At 44.6% G+C, this 23509-nt stretch overlaps 1 protein-coding gene and 1 long non-coding RNA gene across 8 annotated transcripts in view; one reads left to right on the top strand and one right to left on the bottom strand.

The window, feature by feature from the left end:
- Window positions 1–2066: 2066 nt before the first annotated feature.
- On the bottom strand, window positions 2067–8717 carry LOC311581025. Its single transcript, XR_014773633.1, has 3 exons — window positions 8552–8717; window positions 5166–5292; window positions 2067–2135 (listed from the first exon to the last, which is right to left on the bottom strand). It is a non-coding gene; the product is annotated as an uncharacterized lncRNA (long non-coding RNA).
- A 62-nt stretch (window positions 8718–8779) lies between these two features.
- WDR72 (WD repeat domain 72) overlaps window positions 8780–23509 on the top strand; it is a 177114-nt gene continuing 162384 nt past the window's right edge. For 2 of the 7 annotated variants that reach the window (XM_084752887.1, XM_084752885.1), the window contains exon 1: window positions 8780–9100. The gene's annotated coding sequence lies outside the window, so the exon portion shown is untranslated. Of the gene's footprint in view, window positions 9101–15565; window positions 15633–23509 lie in introns of all 7 variants that reach the window. The other 5 variants (XM_084752889.1, XM_084752888.1, XM_084752884.1 and 2 more) reach the window with 4 other exon arrangements.

The raw sequence follows: 23509 nt of genomic DNA, 5'->3' as shown, positions 1-23509 counted from the left end.
TCATGTGTTCTAGTAGGTCATACATGGGGTAGATGCTGGGGTGAGGTTCACTCAGAGCCCTGGATCAGGGTCTACTCTCTTGTTCTCAGGGCAGGGCCCACACTCCCACTCCCATGTCACCATGGCAGGGCCAGCTTTCCTGCTCCCCTGTCATCAGGGCAGGACCAGCTCTCCTGATCCTGTTTCATCATGGCAGGGCCTGCTCTCCAGCTCCTGTGTCCGTGGGGGCAGGGATAGCCTTCTACTCCTGTGGGTACTGGACCTTGTGGGCCATCAAGCAGGTGGCAAGTGGAGGCCCCTCAAAGTCTTCATTGGTTAGCTCACAGAAACCATGGATGTTGGCCCAGCTCAGCTTCTTTTCCTGGAGAACTTGTGGGCTCTGCTGATTCGCACCTCCCAAGTCTCTGGTTCCATTGCATGCTCCATCCACCATGGTCCCACCCGCCTTGGTGCTGCCCTTAGTATCCACCTCTGCACAATCCAGCTCTTGGCACCAAGCATGGCCCTGGCCCATGAGAGGAGGTCCATGAGGCCTGTAGTAGTGTGCGTGGTGCAGTCCTCGCTCAGGCTCGACTTGAACAGCACCCCCTCTTCGAACGCCATCTCCTTAGCCAACACTGTGCCAGCCGCAACTCAAAAGAGTCCCTGGGAGCTCACTTGAGCATGGTCCCATGGTCCTGAGGAGGGATGGCATGGACAATCCACATGACAGGATTTCCTTCTTTCTGGGAAACACCAGCACTGTGTTTTGGAGCTCTCAGTATGGTCCTTTGGTGGCTGTGCAGTCACTGCTGTTCCATGGACCGGACACAGTGTGTGATCGATGCCATCTTGGATGATCTCGGCTTGGGTATTTCTAATACATTGAGTTAAGTATTTCCTTTTAATCAGGCTGCTCTTGGGGGTGAACATTTCTGTGTAGCTCTGGAACACAATCATCCTCCTCAGAATGCATTGAGGACGTCACTTTTTGAACCGTGTGGACCCACGTCCGCCCTTATTTTATTCTTAATGATAATAATTGGCAAAATAAAAACTGACAGCTTGTATTCATTTCCTCACATTTTCTTTGTAATGTTATTTAGAACTGTGGAATTTCATTTTATATTATTTTATTTTATTTTTTTGCTTGATGAGACATAATACTTATATATCTATATGGGACAGATTGTGGAAATTCCATAAATGTATACAAGGCTGAAAAAATCAAAGTAATATTCATTTCTTCTCTATATACATTACTTATTTTCATGTGTTGAGAGTTTGGTGCTCCCTTAGGTATGTTAAATTATTTCGTAGACTGTTTTACCAACAGTTCCCATATCCGCCTATAGGATCCCGGTTCTACAAAATATTAGGGCTTGGTAGCTTCACACACACGACCCTTCAAAGCTCTACAAAGCCACCGCAGCACACGCACGTGCGCACACACACACACACACACACACACACACACACACACACACACACACGACCCTTCAAAGCTCTACAGCCAAAGCCACCGCCGCACACGCACGCGCCAGGGCTACTACACAGGGAAACTATGTCTTGCAAAATAAACAAACAAACAAACAAACAAACAAAGAATTTGCCCTTGATAGTGCCTTACCAGTGAAGCAATATACTCAGGCTGCTAATAAAATCCTTGTCCTTGCACTCACTTTCCTGCACACAGTAGTTTAACTATGAATGGATTATGAAAGAGAGCATTATGCCCTCGTTTATAAACCTCATTTATAAAGTGGGAGGGGAGAGAGAGGACTCTTTGTAACTCAGAATACTTTTTAAAGAACATACGTAGAGGCACACACATGGGATCCTGACATCTTAAGAGTGACAGGGAGGAGTGTCGTATGCTTCAGACACTCTCAAATAAAAATAGTTATGAATGTGAATATATCGAAGAGGTAAACAGGTAGCATCGAAAGGCCTCTGACATTCCATTTCAACTTAAAAATAATCAATTATTGGGACCAGGGAGATGGATGGCCCAGCAGTTAAGTGCACTGGTTGTTCTTTTGGAGGACCTTTATTAAGTTCCCAGCACCCACATGGCAGCTCATGCAAGTCCCAGAGCGTCCGATGCCCTCTTCTGAGCTCCACAGGCAGCACACACATGCGGTCCACAGCCAAACCTGAAGAAAAACAACCATGCACATAAAATAATACATTCTTAAACAGTAATTTAAAAAATTATTGAGGAAGGAGTTGGGGAGTTGAGAAAACTCCCATTCGGGGTCATTAATATTCATTTATCATCTCATATTATGTAACATATTTAATCCCAAGAAGGAGAGAATTCCGCAAACCCAGCAAGAAACAATAGAGAGACAGAGCCACATCAAATGGTGATCACCTTGACTGTAGCGATTCTGTTGATGAAACCTCTCCTAAGAAAATATCCAAACCCAACGTATTTTATCTAAAAATTAAAAGCCAATACCCTGTACGTAGAAAGCAGTCATACTATAATATATTGGCTTAGTGGTCTTTTTTACAGCCAGAAAGTATGAGGATGACAAAAACCACCTGGGTGCAAAGTAACCTTTCTCTAAGGTCCCAATGGAAAGTATATGAACGACACCTGTATAATACGACTGTCATATGGAAAGATGATTTTGCAAAGAGATAAACAGGAAACATTACAATATGTGCTGGTAAACATGGCTATTTCTGGTAATCATAGTTTGGAAGATATTTTTTTTTTCTTTTTCCTAGTCTGTTTATTTATTGTAATGCACTGACTCCTAGGAAATCAATTTATACTAGGGACAGTGAGATGGCTCAGCAGGTAAAGGTGCTTGCTGCCAGTCCTGACAACATGACGTCAATCTCCAGGGCCCATATAGTGTATGGAGAGAAATGACTACTGAAAGTCATCCTCTGACCTCTACACGTGTACGCGTGCGCGTGCGCACACACACACACACACACACACACACACACACACACACACTCACACACACACACACACATACATACACACATAAAATTTACATGTGCAAGTAAATATCAATAAAGCAGACAAATGTAGCACAATGTAATTAATACTGAAAATACACCCAAGTGAATGTTTCTCAGAGAATTTAGGAAAATACTGAAATATTGTCCATACAAGAGGGAAATAACATATTCATGTGGTTTGTGATTCAGAACTTGCAGAGCTGGATTTCAGCTATAGTATCTTGAGCATGGAGCAGGAAAGCAGGAAAACGGAGAAGAGGAGAGCATGCTATGATGAGAACAAACAACTGTGTGCCACTAGTGTGACTCACACACCAGTACCGACTGTGTCCTGTGCCACGGGTGTGACTCACACACCAGTACCGACTGTGTCCTGTGCCACGGGTGTGACTCACACACCAGTACCGACTGTGTCCTGAGCAGAGACTTATAAACAGTTCAAGGTGTGTGCAATGTTATTCACAGGTGGGGCTTTCACAATGGGGCTTGGGGGGGGCTCTTCACCCACAAATCTGGCCTAGGAACTATTTTGATTCCACTAATGTAGAGACAGTCATCGATGGATTATGTTATACTAAATGAGACACTTTGTTCTGTTGGCAGCTAACTAATGAGGAAGTTTTGACCCTGAACTCTACCAGCCTCTCAAATGTAAGGCAGGGCCTGTCTTTTCCAGGGAAGGTTAAGTGGGATGTGGAGAAGCAGGCAAACATAGAGGCAAAAGAGAAGTCTACTCCCAGAGAGGTGGGAAACAGGCTTGTGTGGTGGTTTGGGCTGAGCTTGGTCAAGGCTCAAGGGCGGAGAAGAGAGAGAGAGAAAAAAAAGTCTAATTAAAATATAAGTAAAAGTATCAGGTCGTATTTCAAAGTTGGTCAGTTGGCACAAATATCCGTTAACCATTCCTGACAGGCTAACTATTCAGGAGAGCCCTTGGCCAGCCTGCTCAAGAACAAACAAGAGCAGTGTCATGTAGCCGCCATTTGCTACTTTGTGGGCTCTTCCTCCTTTCACTCTTCCCCATCCCCTTTCTTCTTCCCTCTCAACTGCCTTACACTAGATATAAGAGATAAAGTCAGGGGTTGGGCAGGGGCCAATGACATCATTACAATACTTCCTGCTGATTAGGGGCATCGAGTTCCTTGGGGCAAGTTTTATCTTTACTGTCAGGATATTTAGTTTCTTTCTTTCCTTCCTTCTTTCTTTCTTTCTTTCTTCCTTTGTTTCATTTATTTACTTTACATCCTGATCAGATCTACCTCCCTTCTCTCCTACCTGTCCTACCCTCCCTCTCTCTCCTGCCTATCCCCCTTTCCCTACTCCTCAGAAAGGGAGAGCCGCCCCCCAACAACAACCTACCCCAACACATCAAGTCACATCAGGACTGAGTGTAGCCTCTTCCACTGAGGCTAGGCCAGGCAGCCCCACCATGGGGTCATGATTAGAAAGCAGGCAACAGAGTCCATGTCAGAGACAGCCCTTGCTGCCCGTTCTAGGGACGCACATGAAGACCAAGATATCTAATCCCATTGCCCTCCCTCTTTGTGGATGACTACTTAACAAACCATGACCAACAGCAGCTAACAACAGCCAAAAACCAACAACCAACAACCAACCATCAACAACTGATGATCAACAAATACCAACCAACAACTCCCCAACAACCCACCCCCTCATGCTTCTCAGGGCCCTAGCATTCATATACCCCCTGAAAAGTACCCAGAATTCCAAACATCACACGAGAGCAGAAACTATCTGCAGCTGGCAAAATCACGCCCCGAACAGAGCAAGAGGAAAATCATAGCTAGCTGCTGCAAAGCAGCCTGGGATTGTAACAGAAACATATTCTTATAATATTCCTATGTTTTTAAAGAAAGCAAAATTCTAAAACTCCCACTACAGTATCAGGAACATTTCCTCAAGCCTCTTGGGAAGGGGCTCCCTGAAAACTCTTTCTAGAACAAAGGTTTCTTTACCCTTTGTTATTGTTGTCTTCCAGGGCCACAGGATTCAGATAAACCCAGCACTGGCACCAGCTACACTGGTATAAACATGATGAAACAGGCTGGACTTGGTGGTGGTGCAAGCCTGGAACCCCAGTAGTTGGGAGGTCCAGACAGGAGGAACCTGAGTTTGAGGCCACACTGGGATACTGAAGGAGAGCTTGTTTCAAATGAAGCAGAATTACAGGAGAAATGACTCACTGGTTAAAAGCAATGGATGTTCCTCCATAGGACCTAGGTTCAACTCCCAGTACCCATATGGTGGATCACAAACATATGTAACTCCAGTCCCGTAGGATCTGACTCCCTCTTCTGGCCTCCATGGGCACTAGGCACACATGCGGCACACATAAATATATGTAGGGAAAAAAAAAACCTCTTACACATAGAATTAAATATGTAATTTAATTAAAAACATTTTCAAAAAGAATTTCAAATAAAGAGGAAATAAGCAATAAACAATGTTACATTTTTACAATCCTGTCTTGAATCCAGAAACTTTTCCTTCCCAGCTCCTATTGTGGGTTTTGAAAGCATCATGGACCTAGGCACCGGACCTGATGGAGTAAGACCTGGGACAACAGGATGGTATGGGAAACATTAAGCTACGATGGCAGAGGGCAGAGGACAGCAACTAAGTACTCAGCTGTTCCCACACTGTGGGCCCCTGTGAAAACTAGAGCTGAGGGCTCTGCCCAGAAGGTTGAAGGGCGTCTCAAGGATGAGGCACATGTGGACTTCCTCCCTTTGATGCGTATTAGAGGTTAGAAGGCATAATGGAAGTTCACTGGAGCTCTAGGGAGGGGAGGCTGGAGCCCTTGACAGTGACTGGCTGCGTGCATGCTGCGTGAATTCCCTCAACAAAGTTTTAGGTACCTACTGTAGGCTCCATGTCCCATCTACGGCCACAGTCTGGCAGAGGAGGTCAAGTAAGAGCAGTGGCAGTAAGCTGTGGTAACTGTTGGGATACAGAAGAGGGAATTGTGAGGGTAGCTGGCGGGACAGCAGTGCCTGGGAAGGGAAGTGGGGCTCCAGCTGGACCCAGAATAGGAGGCTAGTAAGGCATGGAGAAGGTGAGCAGGGAGGCCTTTCCTAGGAGCTCTACAACCTTGGAGTCAGTCATCCTGCACAGGTCACCATGTCCTGAGCACCTGAGAAGCCAGGCATTATTGAGAAGGGAGGGGCTAAAATCTCTGTCTACCTATTTGCAGCGGCTTCCTAATCAAGACACTGCATGGTTTGAAGGGTGAAACAACTGGGTGACCTGAGAACTGCAGAGGGGCCCTCCCATTTTCCCAACCCCCCCCCATCTCTCCCTCTCTCTGTCTCTGTCTGTCTCTGTCTATCTCTGTCTCTGTCTGTCTGTCTGTCTGTCTGTCTCTCTCTCTCTCTCTCTCTCTCTCTCTCTCTCTCTCTCTCTCTCTCTGTGTGTGTGTGTGTGTGTGTGTGTGTGTGTATGTGAACCAGACAACAACCACCACCTCAGGAGCCATGCAGCCTGTTTTTGAGATAAGGTCTCTCATAGCCTGGAGCACAGGCACTCACCCAGGCTGCTTCCTCATGGACTGTCTGCACCTTCCTGGAACTGGGATTATAAATGCACAGTCCTTAGCTCTTTGAAAGCCTGGTAGAATTCTGTGCTAAAACCATCTGGTCCTGGGCTTTTTTTTTTTTTTTGGTTGGGGATACAAATTGAAAAGGAAGAAGTCAAAGTATCCCTATCCCTGACTTCAAAGTGTACTACAGAGTAATCGTAATAAAAATGGCATAGAAACAGACTGGTTGGTCAATGGAATCAAATCAGTACAGACATAAACCCACACACATATGAACACTTGACTTTCGACAAAGAAGCCAAAACCATACAATGGGAAAAAGAAAGCATCTTCAATGGTGCTGGTCTAACTGGATGTCTACATGTAGAAAAATGCAAATAGAACCATACGTGTCACTTTGTACAATATCCAAGTCCAAGTAGATCAGAGACCTCAATATAAACCCATAAACACTAAATCTATTAGAAGAGAAAGTGGGGAAGAGCCTTGAACTCACTGGCACAGGAGACAGTTTCTTGAACAGAACACCAACAGCTCAGGCTCTAAGATCAACAAGTAATAAACGAGACTTCATGAAAGTGAAAAGCTTCTGTAAAGCAAGGGACACAATTAACAGAACAAAACATCAGCCTACAGATTGGGAAAAGATCTTCACCAACCATACATCTGACAAAGGGCTAATGTGCAAAAGATATAAAGAACTGAAGAAAGTAATACCAACAAACCAAATAGTCCAATTAAAAATGGGGTACAGAGCTAACCAGAGAGTTCTCAGCAGAGGAATACTGAATGGCCAAGAGAAACACTTAAAGAAATGTTCAACATCATTAGTCATCAGGGAAATGCAAATCAAAATGACTCTGAGATTCCACCTTACACCTATCAGAATGGCAAAGATCAAAAACTTGAGTGACAGCACATGCTGGTGAAGTTGTGGAGAAAGGGGAACACTCCTCCATTGCTGGTGGGAGTGCAAACTTGTACAAGCACTTCGGAAATCAGTCTGGCGCTTTCTCAGAAAACTGGGACTAGTGCTGCCTCAAGACCCAGCTATAGCACTCCTGGGCATATACCTAAGAGATCCCCCACCATACAACAAGGACATTTGCTCAACTATGTTCATAACAGCTTTATTCATAATAGGCAGAATCCGGAAACAACTCAGATGTTCCTCAAGGAAAGAATGGACAAAGAAACTGTGGTACATTTACACAATGAAATACTATTCAGTCATTACAAACAAGGAAACCAGGAAATTTGCAGGCAAATGGATGGAACTCCAGAGTGAGGTAACCCAGACCCAGAAAGACACAGGAGACCGAATCCTAGCATGGCTGCCCTCTGAGAGGCTGCATCCAGCAATAGAATAAAACAGAAGCTGAGACTCACAGCCAACATTTGGTGGAGGATAGGGAGAGATGGGGTAGGATAGAAGGACCAGAAGGGGACCAACAGTGCCAACTAGCCTGGGCCCAGGGGGGCGGGGCTTGTGGAGACTGACACACCAACCAATGACCAAGCATAGACTGAACCTAGGCGCCCTACACAGATGTACCCAATGGGTAGCTTGGTCTTCATGTGGGTCCCCTAAAAAAGGGGGAGTGGGAGCTGTCTCTGACAAGGTGTCTGTTTTGATCACTTCCCTCCGCTGGGGCTGCCTTGACAGAACACTGTGAAAGAGGAAGTGCTCAATCCTGATGGGACCGGATTTGCTGGGCGGGTTGGGGGAGGGGCTCCCTTTTTCTGAGGCAGGGTGAGGGGGGGATAGGGCGAAGAGGGAGGGGGGAGAGGGAGAGGAAAGACTGGGAGGAGATGAGGGAGGGGAATGTAAAGTGAATAACTGCATAAATAAATTTAAAAAATAAATAAATAAACGCACAGGCCTCCAAGCTAGATATTTTTACTGGCTTCCGAACTCCCTGCACTTGTGAGGCCAGCATTCTAAAAAGTGCAGTCCAGCTCTCCAGGCTCACAGGAGGCCCCCTCCGGGGAAACTCCCACCCCTTGTCAAAGTTCTCGGTGCTCTGGTACCTGGGCCCCTTGCACTTCAGCTGCAGGGTCACTTGAAGGACCGGCTGGCCCTGGTCAGCAGCAGGAGAGAGGGCGGCAGGAAGCAAGAGAAACCCAGCCAGCTTGGCCCGCTCCAGCCGGGGCGGGGCAGGCAGGTGGAGGCGGATCCAACCTGAGGCTTCTTAGGCGGGTCTGGTCACCTGTGGGTTTGGCTTTGCTGGGGGAGAAGGCGCCGGCTCCTCCCTCTCTGGGAATCTGCGCTTCAGTGGGATGGGCTGAGGACAGCCACTCATCGCCATCCCTTGGGTTCTGCTGGGAAAGCTGCTCCTGTATACTTTGGGAGACTCGCTCTTCCCCTAGGGAGAGGTGGGTGGGTTTTCTGTTTGTTTGTTTTGTTTTTGTTTTTGTTTTATTTTATTTTTAGGACTTTACAACTAGCTCCGCAGCAGGGGGAAGGAGCCAGTGGAAGTGAGCTCCTGCTGGCTATGACAGCTGAAGGCTGACACAAGGCTTAAGTGCTCTCACCTGTGGCCAACACAGCCCTAAAGAAGACCTGCCTGCTGGACTGTTGTAAGTTTGGATTGAGGGGGCAGCAAAAGCTCAAGGGGCGGCAGGGAGATGCCTGTTCTAAGAAAACTGCCAGAGGTGACCTGCTAGCAAGACGCCCTCCTCCGGGCTGGCATTCCTCTCCGGGCTGGCATTCCTGTCCAGCCGCCCTCATTCCTTCCAGCTCCTTTGTGTACAGTTAACAGTGGTGTGCACAGAGCCTGGCTCTGCCTTAATGTTCTTTCTTCCCCCTCTTGGAGGTCATCTGTCCAAGGAGTTCAAGGTCAGCTGTTGGACACTAGGCCAATTTGGAGGAATATTTTTCATCTGATGCAAATATTTCGAATCTTCCAACTCTCTTCTTTCATCTGGCCTCTGTCCCTGACCCTGTTCACATGCAGATTGTTTTTTTGTTTTTTGGGTTTTTTTTCTTTTTTATCTTCCCTAACTCTTTTTTTCCCCTCCACCTTTGAGATGTATTTTTTTTCTACACAATATTTTTTTATTAATTCTTTGCATCAGGATCATATTTACCCCCACTCCTTCCCCTGCCTCCACCCAAATCCACTCCACCTTCTCAACTTCAGGGCGTTTGTCTGTCTGTTTGTTTGTTTTTGTTTTTAAGTAACCCACAAAGTCCAATTTGGGCTGCCCATATACACATGTATCCTGGACCCTCCACCCCTCCACCGAAGCATGGTCTGTCTAGCAGGAGCCACGCCCTTCTAACTGCCCCTCCCTGGCCACAGAGCTGTTGGTAGCTCCTCAGCGAGGGGTGGGGGCCAGTGAGGCAAGCCCCTCCTCCTGTCTCCCGGGACTCTCAAGCACCCTGGGAAAAGAAAGTGAGCTAGTGTTTATGGGTGCTTGGAGTTCCTTCTCTCTCTCTCTCTCTCTCTCTCTCTCTCTCTCTCTCTCTCTCTCTCTCTCTCCTTCCTTCCTTTCTTTTTCTCACTCCACTCGTTCCTTCGTTTCTTTTAGTTCCATCAATACTAAAAGCCTCCAAAAATGTGTTCAAGAATACACCAAAGGAGAAGGGAAACTGTCTTCCTCGTGACACTGTAAAAGGAGCCTGATTTTTAAAACCATACAAATTGACCTTCTGTGTTTAGTCCAATACTGTTGCTTCTTTGGGGAATAGATATTTGTAAATTAGAACTTCCTTCTCAAGCTAATGTCATGCTTCCCCATATGTGACAGGACTTCCACTGTCTCTAACCAAGGGGGGACATGAGAAATATGGGGTTCTCATGTACAGAGACTCACTGAGAAACGGTATAGTTAAGTTCTAAGATATTTTGAGGCACATTGAAAGTATTGGTATCAGGGCATTCCAGGGTTTCAAGGATGCTTACTTGCTTACTTTTGAATAATAATAATAATAATAATAATAATAATAATAATAAAATAGAGCTGCTTACAATCACTTATAGTGGCAGCCCCTGTAACCGCTCTGTTAGCACATTGTAGGTGAAACTTCTCTGGATAATTTTTTAAATGTAATTATTTTTTCACTGGTTGTTAAGAGTTCTGGACCCTGCTCCCCCCTAGGCAGAATCAGAGGCCAGAGGTTAGGGTGGGAACCTGGTGGCAGCTGTTCTGAGCTTTAGTCACAGCTCAGTCTTGAAGTCCCAGTGAGTCCTTTGCTATATTGATTCTGAGGTCTCCAAAAGTCCTTAACCTGTGGTGTGTGTGTGTGTGTGTGTGTGTGTGTGTGTGTGTGTGTTTTCTCTTAATTTTCAGAATAAGAACTTCTCAGGAAGAGCACTTGAACTTTTTTTAGCATTCTGTATGTCCAGTGCTGGGGAGCATCGCTCTGCAGAATTTGGACTGTGGACTTTCCTCCTGGTTCCAGAAGGTATCCTGGCAGGCTGGACATCCCAGCAGCTGACTAAGGGTTCAGGACTGATGGGACCTTCGACAAATTACTCTTGCTTTTCATGTCTTATTTCCTCCTGGCTGGAGAGGATAATATTCTAACATGTACTGCGAGTTAAGTGGGCATGTAACATAAACACTGCAGGGCGTACAGCTAATAGTCATCTAACAAACGGAAACAATTTCCTCAGTGTCCATTTTTTTAATGATTGTTTTTTATTCTTGACGATTCTCTTTTTTATTTTTGCTTTGACACAAGGTCTCATGATTTGTGTCATGAGGCTAGCCCAGGCTAGCCTCAAATTCTCTATGTTGTTGAGGGTGACCTTGAACTCCCAATCCTTCTGTCACTATGACTAGTCTCTCTTTCTTTAATTAAGATAATTTATCTCAAAATAAGTAGCAAGTCCTACACGAATGTGTCTGACATCTAAGCAAGTACAGGATGAAGGAGCCCCAATGTAAGTTCACAGATGGTGACTGTGTTGCATGTGAGTGACAAGTGGCTTGTGAGCCCAGAGAGCAGACATGATCTTAGGCGGCTTTAGGATATATTTGAACGCACAGCCCCAGCCAATGGTATTTTCTTGGTCTGCCCGTTGCTCTGTATGCACACCTGAGAGCTGCATTCTTAGCGTGAGTATTCACACACTGCCCTGTCTAGGGAATGTGGAGTCTCACAGGGATTCACACTTGTTCCCAGCTAATGCACAAACTCCTTGGCTTTCCTTCAAAGCATTTTCTCTGTTGACTCTGGGTAGACCTTGCCAAGTTACTGCGCCTTTGGGCTTTGCTGTCCTCAGATGTCACATGGAAGCCTCACTACTTTTGAATCACCTCTAAAAGGGTGTTTCCTTCCCAAAGCTGGAGGAAGACTAAGCTGTGTAACAGCACTTTTCTGTGGGGTGAAGTGTCATCACTCAGCCAGTGTCCTGCCCTAGGACATGCATCTCGATTAGACACAGTGAAACACTAGCGTGTGCTTGTGCCCTGGGAGGGGGCACACATATCGCACATACCACACAAGCAGACCATGACAGGCTGGAGGGGTGGCTTCATGGCCAAGAGCACTTACTGCTCTTCCGGAGGATCAGAGTTCAGTTCCCAGAACTCAAGGCAGACAGCTCATAGCTGTCAATAGCACTGGCTTCAGGGGATCCCATACTCTCTTCAGGCCTTCAGGGGCACTCATACACACATGGCATACATACATACACAAATACACACCTGTAAAAATATTTTAAAAGCAGACCAAGAATATGTTAGCTGGCATCATTTGGAGTAAATTCTAAAATTACATTTACTACTATTGCTGCTGCCCGTGTTCTCCAAACACTACATGCTATGCTTTAACTAAGGTGTGCCCTTGGCCTGAGGTGGGAGAAGGTCACCCTCTCTGCACAGGTTCTTTTATCAGGAAAAAATATCAGCCTTCCTATGTGGGCCTGATGATATCACTTCTGCTTCCTTCTGAGCAATGTAAGTGAATGTTAGAAAAGAAATGGTACCCAAGAGGTATCAGGGATAAGTTCATCATTTTTGACTGAACATTTCGGTGGGGAAGTTCTTATGGAATTTCACCCTCTTGATTTCTCCTTGGTATTGTTAGATTTTAAATACAGAGGTCTTGCCAGGAGTGGCGGTGCACACCTTTAATCCCAACGCTCTGGAGGCATAGGCAGGTGGATGGCTGTTAGTTTGAGGCCAGCCTGGTCTACAAAGTTAGTCCAGGACAGCCAAAGCTACACAGAGAAACCTTGTTGCAAGGAAAAAAAAAATACAGAAATTTTTTCCTTTAAAATCGAACTTGAGTATGTATGAGTTTGCAAATGTTGTACAAGCTGGCTGAATAAAAATGGGTAGAGTCAGCCCTCTCTGCCTCTTACAACTATTTGAATTTAAAGGAGAGAGTTTTGCTGCAAGGTGTGGGAAAATTCTACCTATCACATAGGTACCACCAGTAGACGGGAAAAGGAATTTAGTACTTTAGGTTTCATTCATTGTAGAGAAAGTTTTTTTTTTTCTGCAGGCCCAGATTAGCTCTACTGGTTACTGAAAGCCTCCATCAGGCCAGGCCCTCATTTGTATCACACCATCATTATCTGGCCTAAGAAATTAGGTGAGAATTACTTTTTGGAGTATTCCTTCCCTTTGTTCATTTTCTTAGTTTTAGTCAATGGACTTGGACATTTGTTCGTTGTCCTGTTAGACATCAGGTCCAGCCAGAATCGAGCAGAGACTGAATCCAGCTGTTCAGCTTAAGTGTACATGTCCAGAGCCCTAGTCAACATTCTGACTTCTGGACTCATCCTGAGATGTCCCAGAACTTCAAGGCGATGCTGCTCTCATGGCAACCGTCACTTTGCGCATGTGGTGCACTTGCAAGTGTGTGTTCAATGCGTTCATGCATGTACAGGTGCACAGGTACCTATGTGGAAGTTGACATCAGCTGTCTTCCCTGACTGCTCTTTGCTTTATTCTCACTGAGCCTGGAGCTTGCTAATAAGAAGACTGGGCTGGATGGCCCGGAAGTCTCAGGAGTCTGCCTGTCCCCACCTCTCCAGGGCTGGGATTATAAGCATGGTGCCATGTCCAGCCTTTTAAAAGTGGGTTCTTGCATGGTAAATAAACTACCAACTGAGCCATGTCTCTACCATCACCACCACCACCACCTCCTCCTCCTCCTCCTCTTTCCTATAGTCCCTGTGTCTGTGTGCTGTGTGCTGTGTATGTGTTATGCAAGTGTGCAAACATGTGTGTGGAGCCCAGAAATTAACATCAGGTTTCTTTTATCTTTCTTCTCATTTCTTACATTTTGAGGCGTGGTTTTCAGCTCAGACCAGACCTACTCTGGCTAAACAGGTTTTCCCTTAATTCAATGCTTTTTTTTTCTTATTTTTAATATCAAAGAAAGCCTCATTTAACCGGTTTTCTCTGGGCACGTGCAGATGAAGGTCTTTCGGCTTCAAGAGTTACTAGAGGGAATGAGTTCTGGGCCAGGAAGGTGGAGCTGAGGCTCGTCATGAACGATTTTATTAGATTGTTCCACGTTTCCTCTGGATTCTGGATATAAATTCCCAGCTGAGTGTTTCAGTATTTGATCCGCCTCTTCTGGCACCCAAGAATCCACCTCACTCTCCATCCAGGGCAAATTCTAGCTCCCCGTGTACCTTTGGAAAGGAGGCTTCAGCCCTCATCCCTCAGGGCACACAGGTTCCATGACCTGTCGGCATCTTGGGGGAGGGGCATGCTTCCTCCAGGTGTGTGGGAGGCTGCAGAGTCAGGTACTTCATAATGGGGCACTGGGGTGAATCAACCCCCACTTTCTACCAGACTTCAGAATCCAAATATCTTTGTGTGTGTGTGTGTGTGTGTGTGTGTGTGTGTGTGTGTATGTGTGTTTGACATGGTTTGTGGATTTCTCCTCTTTTCAGCTTTGAGAAACTTTACTTAATTCTCCATGCCTGCTTTCAAGAAACATGGTATATTACAATTTTAACCATTATTTCAGAGTTGAGAGCCTCCTTGTGTACTTCTCATATTTCCGTTTACTTATTTAGCTTAAGAGACCGATTCTAAGCAGCCTACCATGCCCTGGGTGATGCCTTGTCCTGTGCTCCCCCAGAAGGGCAGGGTTTGGAGAATTCTGTTTACCAGCACTTCAGTTTTCTGTTGAACAGAACTCTGACAGAGAAAGCTTCAGCCTTTAAAAAATTTTTTTTATTTTATTATTTTTTTCTTTTTCCCAGTGAAATAAAGAAAACAAGTCAGAATGACCCTTGAATTGCTAATGTCTGTCACCTGAAGAAAGAGCAAATTATTTTCTGACCTCCGTGTTGCCGTGTATAGAACATGTGTTCTGAGTAGTTGGCTTTTTCTCACTGCCTCTTTTGCCAGCTGAGGTGCAACATAAACTATTTTAATTAATACCGTGTCACCAAAAGGGATTGAGGTAGCCAATTGAATTCTGCCAAGATAGAGTCTTTTGATGAAAACATATCTTTATTGATTGAGGATGAAAAAAAAAATCATTCTTAAAATGAAATCCAGAAGAAAAAAAATCACGTCCCTCAGAGAAAATTTCTGAGTGGCAGGCCGAGATTAACATCATAAAATTGAATTTGTGCTTCAAGCCTTTGATGTAATCAGCAGCTGGGAGATGGTGCTGCCCTAGCTGTGTGCCCTCCGATTATTGCAGAGAATGAAATAAGGGTTTCTGGTGTCCCTCCTCCAAGAAATACAAACAAGGTATTACTAGGTAGTTTCTTGCTAGTTAAAATGGGTTGGATCGATCCTAGGCCTCTTAGGCCCTCATTGGCCCATGAACGGTGGGAGTTGAGCATTTATTCATGCCCCAGGGACAGAATTTGTGGCTGTTGCTACAGAGTGACTTGGGTCAGTAGGAACCTAGCAGAGCAGAGCAAAGGGGGGACCTCTTTGCCAGGGACAGCTTTGGGGTGGACAGAGGCTGGAGAAAGGCTAGAAAGCAGCATAGTGCTGACTCTGCCTGCTCAAAGGCGCAGTCAGTCTGGGGACTTGTAATTGGAGGGCATGCCCAGCGTGAAAGTCCTCTCAGAGGTGTGGTCTTAGGATGCTTGGTCACTCTTTCAACAGGTCTCTCTCCTGGTTTTCTTTAGTCGTGGTACTTTGAAGGAACCACTGCCCACACCTTTGACACTGAGTGAGTAATGAGTTGGTTTTGTAGATTAAGTAGCAGAAATCTCTTGGCAGCTTCGCCCTCAGACTGAACAGCGGCTTGCCCTTCGGTCACCCTGTGGCTGTGTTCAGGTTGTACGTATTTTCTGTTGTTTCCTTTCCTTAGGGGTACAGGCTTGCTCATGTGGACCATACCAGGAGACGACGTACTCCTAACCCTCACTCTCAAGCCCTTTGCGAAGCGGGATGGGCTTTGAGGTCAGACAGACATAGGATATAATTATCCCTAACCAAAGGATTCAGCTTTGCCAAAGCCTCTTCCCCCCCCCCCCCCAAGAATAAATACTAAGTGGCAGGTATACGATGGAATCGGAGGAAAGGTGGGAAACACCCAAGTCCAGCGTTGATCTGGCATTTAGTAAGCGTGTGTAAGTGGGATCTGAAAAGGTTTCCTTAAGGCTGAGGAGGAGAGGAAAAGAGGGTGAAACTGAATGTGTTCTCAGAGAAGGGGAAATGAGAAGAGTCAAGGCAAAAGAGATTCACATACACACACACACACACACACACACACACACACACACACACACGTGCACGCAGGCAGACACACACACAAGAGAGAAAGAGGGAGGGAGGGAGAGAGAGAGAAAAAGAGAGAGAGAGAGAGAGAGAGAGAGAGAGAGAGAGAGAGAGAGAGAGAGAGAGACACGGGGGTGGGGGGAGGGGGGAGGGAAAGAGAGTGAGAGTTTGGTGGGGTTTTTGTTTGTTTGTTTGTTTATTTACTTTTTTATTTTTAGTTTTTCGAGACAGGGTTTCTCTGTGTAGCCTTGGCTGTCCTGAACTCTGTAGACCAAACTGGCCTCGCAGAAGCAGGCAGATGGCAGTGAGAGAGAATTTTTAAAAGACCCTGGTGTGGCCAGAGCACTTGTAACTATGTAACTAGCTCTGGGGAGGCGGAAACAGGCAGAAGCCTAGGGTCAGACCCTCAGCCACATTAGCCTATCAGTGAACTCTGTCAGCGAGAGACCTGGTCTCCAAGAAACAGGCCCATGTCGCCTGAGGAATTGTCCTCTGGCTTCCACAGGCAACTGAGTATAAATGGACAAACACTCACATTTACACGATCAGGTATTAGATAAGACGAGGTGTCTTTGTGTCATAATCCTCAGGCCCTGTGTCTCCACAGGGACCACCCTTCCGCAAGCACCCTGGACTTCTCAAAGTGTCAGCATGCAGTGCAAGCGATGAGCTTAAAGCAGTGGTTCTCAACCTGTGGGCAGTGACCTAAGGCCATCGGAAAACACAGACCTTTATAGTATGATTCATAACAGTAGCAAAATTACAGTTCTGAAGTAGCAACAAAAAATAATTTTATCCTGGGGGGGGCAGCACAACATGAGAAACGGTAGTTAAATGTTGCAGCTCTAGGAAGGCTGAGAACCAGTGGCTTAAAGGCTTCCCGTGCTGCTGGTCCTGTCCACCACACTGAAGGCAAGTGTACCTTGTAATCCCAGCACTTGGGAGGTGGAGGCAGGAGGATTACACTAAGCTGCATAGAGAGTCGAAGGCCAATCTGAATTATGAGAGACACGGCCCCCCAAAGCTCAATCTGGATTATGAGAGACACGGCCCCCCAAAGCTAGAGTGAAATGAAAGGTAGAGAAAAATGTCTCCCGGACACAGTGTGTTCCAACAGCACACAACAAACATATGTGTTAGTAGGTGCTGTTTTGCTGGGCATTTCAAAAAACCATAATATGCAGGGTCACGGTTCTATGGACATTTTTTTGACTCCTAAGGATATGCTTATGTGATATAATTTATTCCTTTTTATTTTTATTTTTACAAGTAAAAGCTTATTTCACACAGAGTTGTGGAGTTGAGGGGACCAGCACTGACGTGGTGTTGCCTCCACTTTGGTGGTGGAGGAGGGATCCCATGCCAAACAGGAACCAGAGACATGTTCTTACACGGATTAATTTAATATTTTCCGTGTGTCAACCTAACCAAATGTACTAGGCAATTTTTGTCATATATATTGTTCTTCCTTGCGAGAAAAACATATGACTCAATACTGAAGTGGGCTTGTAGAATTCACAGGCACAAAAACAACTGCTTTGCCAGCAACACAAATGCGTATTTAAAGTTAACCACAGAGTGACTCAGTGGTAAAGACATTGAGAGTTTGTTTTTCCCCCTTTCCTGTTCTCTGCTGGGAATCTAACCCAAAAGGCTCCTAATACATATTTTTTTTAATTATTTAATTAAGAATGACCATATGGCTCAGGGTTTTGAGAGCGTTTGGGGCTCCTCCAGAGGACCTAGATTTGGTTCCAGCACTCACTCCCACTGGTTTACAACTTCCTGTCACTTCAACTTCAGGAGATCTGACGCCCTCTTCAGGCCTCTCTGGGTACTGCACTCATAACACATAATTTTAAAAAAATATTGAAATAGATCTTTTAAAAATGGACTAAAGCATGCTAGATGGTTTTAGGTTTTTAAAAAATGGCTTCTAGTTTAACTATTTGGATAGTTAAGTGTAACACAATCTGAAACAAAACAACAACAAAACCTGAAAAAAACAAAATCCTTTTAAGGCCTAACCCTAAGGTTTTAAATGTGGGGACGGTATTTCTCTGAATTGTTCCAGACTGAATAGATGTGAAATTGAGTGTCACTCACTAGAGGTCCCCCCGGGCTTCTCGAGTTTCTTTTCCCACACTAACGCCCAACTCTCTAACAATGACTGCATGCAACACGCGCGGCGGTTTTATTTTGCTAGCGCTGTGGATCCACAGTTTAAGAAGCAGCAGATGAAGTGTGCAGGCGGCGCTTCCTGAGAGCCTGCAGCTGGGCAGGTAGAGCAGGGGACAGCGCTGGAAACTTAAGCTATGCAACAATGGGGGGGGGGGGAGCGGGGCGGGGGTTTAGGGCTGTTTCTTGGTTGGCTTGCATTATTGCGTATTCTGGGTCATGATTATTGGAAGTGCAGTGATTAATCTGCATATCTGCTTAACTCCTCGCTTGATCTCGGAGTGATTTTTGCATTGTTAGGACCACTGAGGTAATATCTGTCAAAAACTTTACCTTTTAAAAAAAAAAGATTTTCCAATTTGGTGGAGTACAGGTTTTTGTTTTTGATTTGTTTCATTAAAAATTGAATTATTTTTATTACTGTTTCAACTCCCTCTACTCCTCTTAGATTCTCCCATCTGGATTAAAACAAAACAAAACAAAACAAAACAAAACAAAATACACCAGATAGAAATCTAAGGGATAATAATAAAAATAAAAGAATATCAGATAAAGCAAAAACGAACAAATTGGAATAGGACAAAACAGCCAAACAAGAAAAAGAGCCAAAGAAAAAGTACAAGAAACACATATAGGTGGACATGTTCACACACACAAGAATCTCATAAAAAAAAACCAAACATCTTCTGAGATCTTCTTCGATGTCTTTCTGCAGAGTCTTGAAGTTTGATTATACAGTCTTTCACATACTTGGTTAGAGTTACCCGAAGATATGGTATATTTTCGAGGCTTTTGTGAAAGGTGCTGTTTCTCACTCTGTCGTTTACATGTAGGAAGACTACTGATTTCTGTGTTAATTTTGTATCGAGCTACTTTGCTGAAAAGGTTTATCAGCTGTAGGAGTTTCCTGGTAAAGCTTTTAGGATCCCTTATGTATGCTACCATATCGCCTGCCAACAGGGAGACTCTTTTCCTTTCTATTTGTATCCCCCTGATCGCCTTCAGCTGTCTTATTGATAGTTCTGGCTGGGACCTCAAGCACTGCACTGAGTAAGAACAGAGAGTGCACAACCTTGCCTTGTTTCTGAGTTAGTGGAACGGCTTTGCGTTTCTCTCCATTTCAGTTGATGTTGGCTTGTGGGCTTGCTGCAAACTGCCTGTACTCTGCCTTACAGTTTCCTAAGTAGCAGGCAATCATTTAGTCCTCCTGGTGGGGAGCTTGGCTTGAATGTTGGGTAAGGGTTAATGTGGGAGTAGTTATACATCCAAGGGTAGCAGACAGGGCCACGCTTTAGAAGGTAGAACACAGGATGTGTGTGTGTGCAACTCAGTAGATGCATTTATTGTTGTTGTTGTTGCTTTGCATTTTCTAAGGGGTGGTCTTATTCAAGAAATCTTCTGCTTTGGGAACGAACTTCTGTAAGCAGGCAGGCTTCAGACGACACACTTCTGTGGGGACCATGACAAGCACACAGGAGGCCTCAGGTTCCCATGGGTCTAGGCTGCTTCGTACCCTCTGTTGCCATGACAGGGACCACGCAGATGACAAGGGGCCTTGTAGAAACCCTGTCTTTTTCTTTTTCTTTCTTTCTTTTTTTTTTTTAATTTGCTTTTGCCTCATTTTCCAGGACAAAACTGGACTTTGCTACCAACCAGCCAGCTGTGTCATGGCTCCAGCCGTTACTTCCTGCTTGACGTCTCTGTCCTTTTGAGGTTTATGAAGGCAATTTGTGCACAATAACCAGATTAATTTGGTTTTTAGGTAAAAAATATTGTGTTGTAATTAACTCACAAATAAAATATCTCACTAATAGATAAAGGGGGCCACTCAAACACTTGCCCACTTCCAAATCCTGTGCAGATAAAACGGCCTTCCTGCATTCGTGGATCAGGATTTAGGGTTTTACACCTTCACTAACAATTATTGTTTTATTCTCTTATCCAACACAAAAAGTGAGAAAAAGGTGATGATTGAAACTAGAAAAAAACTGATTAGGCTTTCATGATCCTTGTGAATCAGCGTCATTGAATGAGAGAGATTCAGTGAATTTTAACACTGGAATTCCCGTAATCTCTGCTTAAACTCAAAAATCTATAATAACACTCTCTGGCTTAAAGCTGACCAAGTTATCTTTTCTGAGAAAAAAAAAACTCACTTAAAAAAAAAAAGCACCATTGATGTTTTGTTTTTTTTAAGGTGTTGTGTTTTTTTTACATATACATTTATATTATTATGCATATATACAGTAAACTACCTACAGCAAGAAGAACCATGAAACAATCAGGAATTATATAAATGTTATATTCTTAGTGTTTTGGCTATTTGTATTTGGCAGCCTTGAAGAAAACACCTTTCCTATCTTGGTGAGTCTAAAATTCTGAATGTAAATCAATATCTATCATATCTCACCAATATCAACTTAAAACATCTATCTAGACCTAAAAACATCTTAACTCCCAAACAACTACTGGGCAAAATGTCCTTGTTTTTACCACAGACAGAATTCTGCCTAAAAATGGGCAAGCTTGGATGCAGGCAGAGTCGACATGAAACTTTGCCTAGACAGGGTAAGCAAGTGCTCAACAGTTCCTGCTTCACAAATATGTCTGTCAAATATATTGGGACAGAAGGCTGAAGATGATGCTCCAAAGTTATAGAGAGTTTTGTGTGGCTGTTCAGGTAGCAAACTGTCTCTGTCATCTTCTCATTTGGAAAGCCACTAACCTGCACTCCCTGTATACTCAGGTAATTAATTTTACTTTCTTAAGTCTCTGATAGGGTTGAAGACTAGATACTTTAGTTAACAATAACAACAACAACAAAAATCTCTTGAAGCGATGACGTTAGTCCCTTTCAGTGGCTGTGGGTTTAGAAAGGACACAATGTTGCTCTTCTTCACTTGGCAGAAGGACTCATAGCAGCCACACAGGTCCCACCTGAGACTCAAGCTCACATCATTAACTGATACACTCTTTCCTCGCAGGTGTTCTCCTTCGGTCAGGAGGCTGTTATGAAAACTCATACCTTGTCCTGCGGGACTTTGGTATATTTTCTGGTCTGTCCTCAGCCAAAGGGTTTGGACTGGTCCGTCTGTGGGTCTGGGTGTGTCCTCAAACAAAGCTATTTATGTTAGTTAGCAACCCCAGTGTCCAGTAGACACCAACGGCAGATCCATGTGTTCCTCATGCTAGTCGCTATGTTGATCTCAGATAGGTGAGAAATGTGAGAACAGATTGTGAGGGAAAATGATGGAGGGGGATGTAGGAGAAATGTAATGGTGTCATTCCTTGGGGCTGCCTGGTATTGTCTCTATAGAGAAGGGGTTGGAAGAGCTAGCACTTCCCTCCCTCCCTTCCCCTCCCTCCCTCCTTCCTTCCTTCCTTCCTTCCTTCCTTCCTTCCTTTCTTTCTTTTTTAGAATAATCTGATCAGCAAAGGAATTTTCCTGGGTTGATCAGTAAGATTTTCTGGCAGGAGAGTCTGGGCCCTTTGCACTCTGTTGAGTTTGCTAGCAGAGTGCTTTTGGGTTCTGGCTCAGCTGTTCTTTCCCCGGGTTACCTTGACCAAGTGATCAACTTCCCAAAACTTTGATTTTTGTTTTTTGTTTTTGTCATCTGTAGAAAAGGAAGAGGTGCTTGTGACCTCCAGCACTGTTGTCTTCAGCTTGGGATTATTAGAGGCCCTCAGACACTTATGCAATGATTATATTTCAATTTTAAACAAACAATAATTGATAAACACGTTACATATATAAGCAGTGGTGTGTGTGTGTGTGTGTGTGTGTGTGTGTGTGTGTGTGTGTGTGTTTGTGTGTGTGTGTGGTTGTGTTAGCACTTTCAGGGTTTTGAATAAGCCACGTGACTGGTTGGTTTTAAGAGTCAACTTGCCACAACCTGGAATCAGTTGAGACGAAGCTTCAGCTGAGGAGCTTACTAGATCAGGCTGGCCTATGGGTATGTTTGTAGGGGATTGTCTTGATCCTTAATTAATATAGAAGGGCCCAGTCCACTGTGGGCGGCATCATTCTCTAGGCAGGGCGCCATGAGCTGTCTGAGACAGGAGACAGCTGTATGAGAAGAAGAGGCACCAGGTAGAATGGGTCCATTTGTTTCCCTTGACTGTGGCCTTGGCTTCCCCCTCAGTGATGAACTGTACCCTGGAAATGAAAGCCAAATCGATTCCTTTATTTCATAAGTTGCTTTTGGTTAGGATGTTTTATCACAGGGAGAAAAGTAAAACTGGCAAACAACACTTACATAAAAGAAGTATTATTCACTTTTAACTAGTTAGCTTGTGATTTTATTTACTGTATACGGCAGCTGTAATTGTCTCCCCAACAGTTGATTAGAGTTGAATTTAGAATTAGTGACAATGAATTGGATGTTGTCATGGCCAAATGTCCTGGATATACCCACAATGCCTCTGAGAAATAAATAGTAGTACCCATTTAGTAAAATAAACACAGAGACTCTCCTACTGGCAAAGTTCATGTTAGACTGCTGTAATACACCCTCCAGCCACAGAGAGAATCGTAGTGATCCTTTTCTCTGCCAGTCATTGAGGAGACACACTGAGCACCAGTTATGAGTGAGGCAGACAATGCGTATTCTGTGTAGAAATTATTAATCCAGTGTCAGTTTTCAAAGGTAATTTCTTCCAGTTTTATAGATGAGAAAAACAAGGCTCTGAGATTAGTTCCTCAGTGCTAAGATAGAGGAGAAAGAGACCAAGATGAATGTGACTCACCCGGTCTATCTTCCTTATCTTTCTCAAGAAAGTATATTTTCATTGGAAATGATAGAGATTATGATGTCCTGGGTACACACACAATGTGTCTGTTCTTATTGGTGAAATACAGGCAGAGGGCCTGAAGTGATCACTTTCCTGTGGGTGTACTTTCCTGGACCATCCTCCCTAGAGTGGCCATACCAATTCTGCTGTATTTTTTCATTAGCATGATGAGAGTTTACCTTCATAATTTTGTCTTTTATTTTTAAGTGTATGCATGTGTGTGAGCGTGTGTGCATATGTGTGTAACTGTGTATGAGTGTGTGAGTGTGTGTGTGTGTGTGTGTGTGTGTGTGTTTGCATGTGTGCTGGTGCACAAAAGCTGGAGCTGGGTGTCAGATCCCATGAATCTGACAGTCA

This window comes from Acomys minous (assembly GCF_964271855.1).
Source record: "Acomys minous genome assembly, chromosome: 13".
NCBI lineage: Eukaryota > Metazoa > Chordata > Mammalia > Rodentia > Muridae > Acomys > Acomys minous.
The sequence above is the reverse complement of the archived record's forward strand: the minus strand, read 5'-3'. Positions and strand labels throughout refer to the sequence as shown.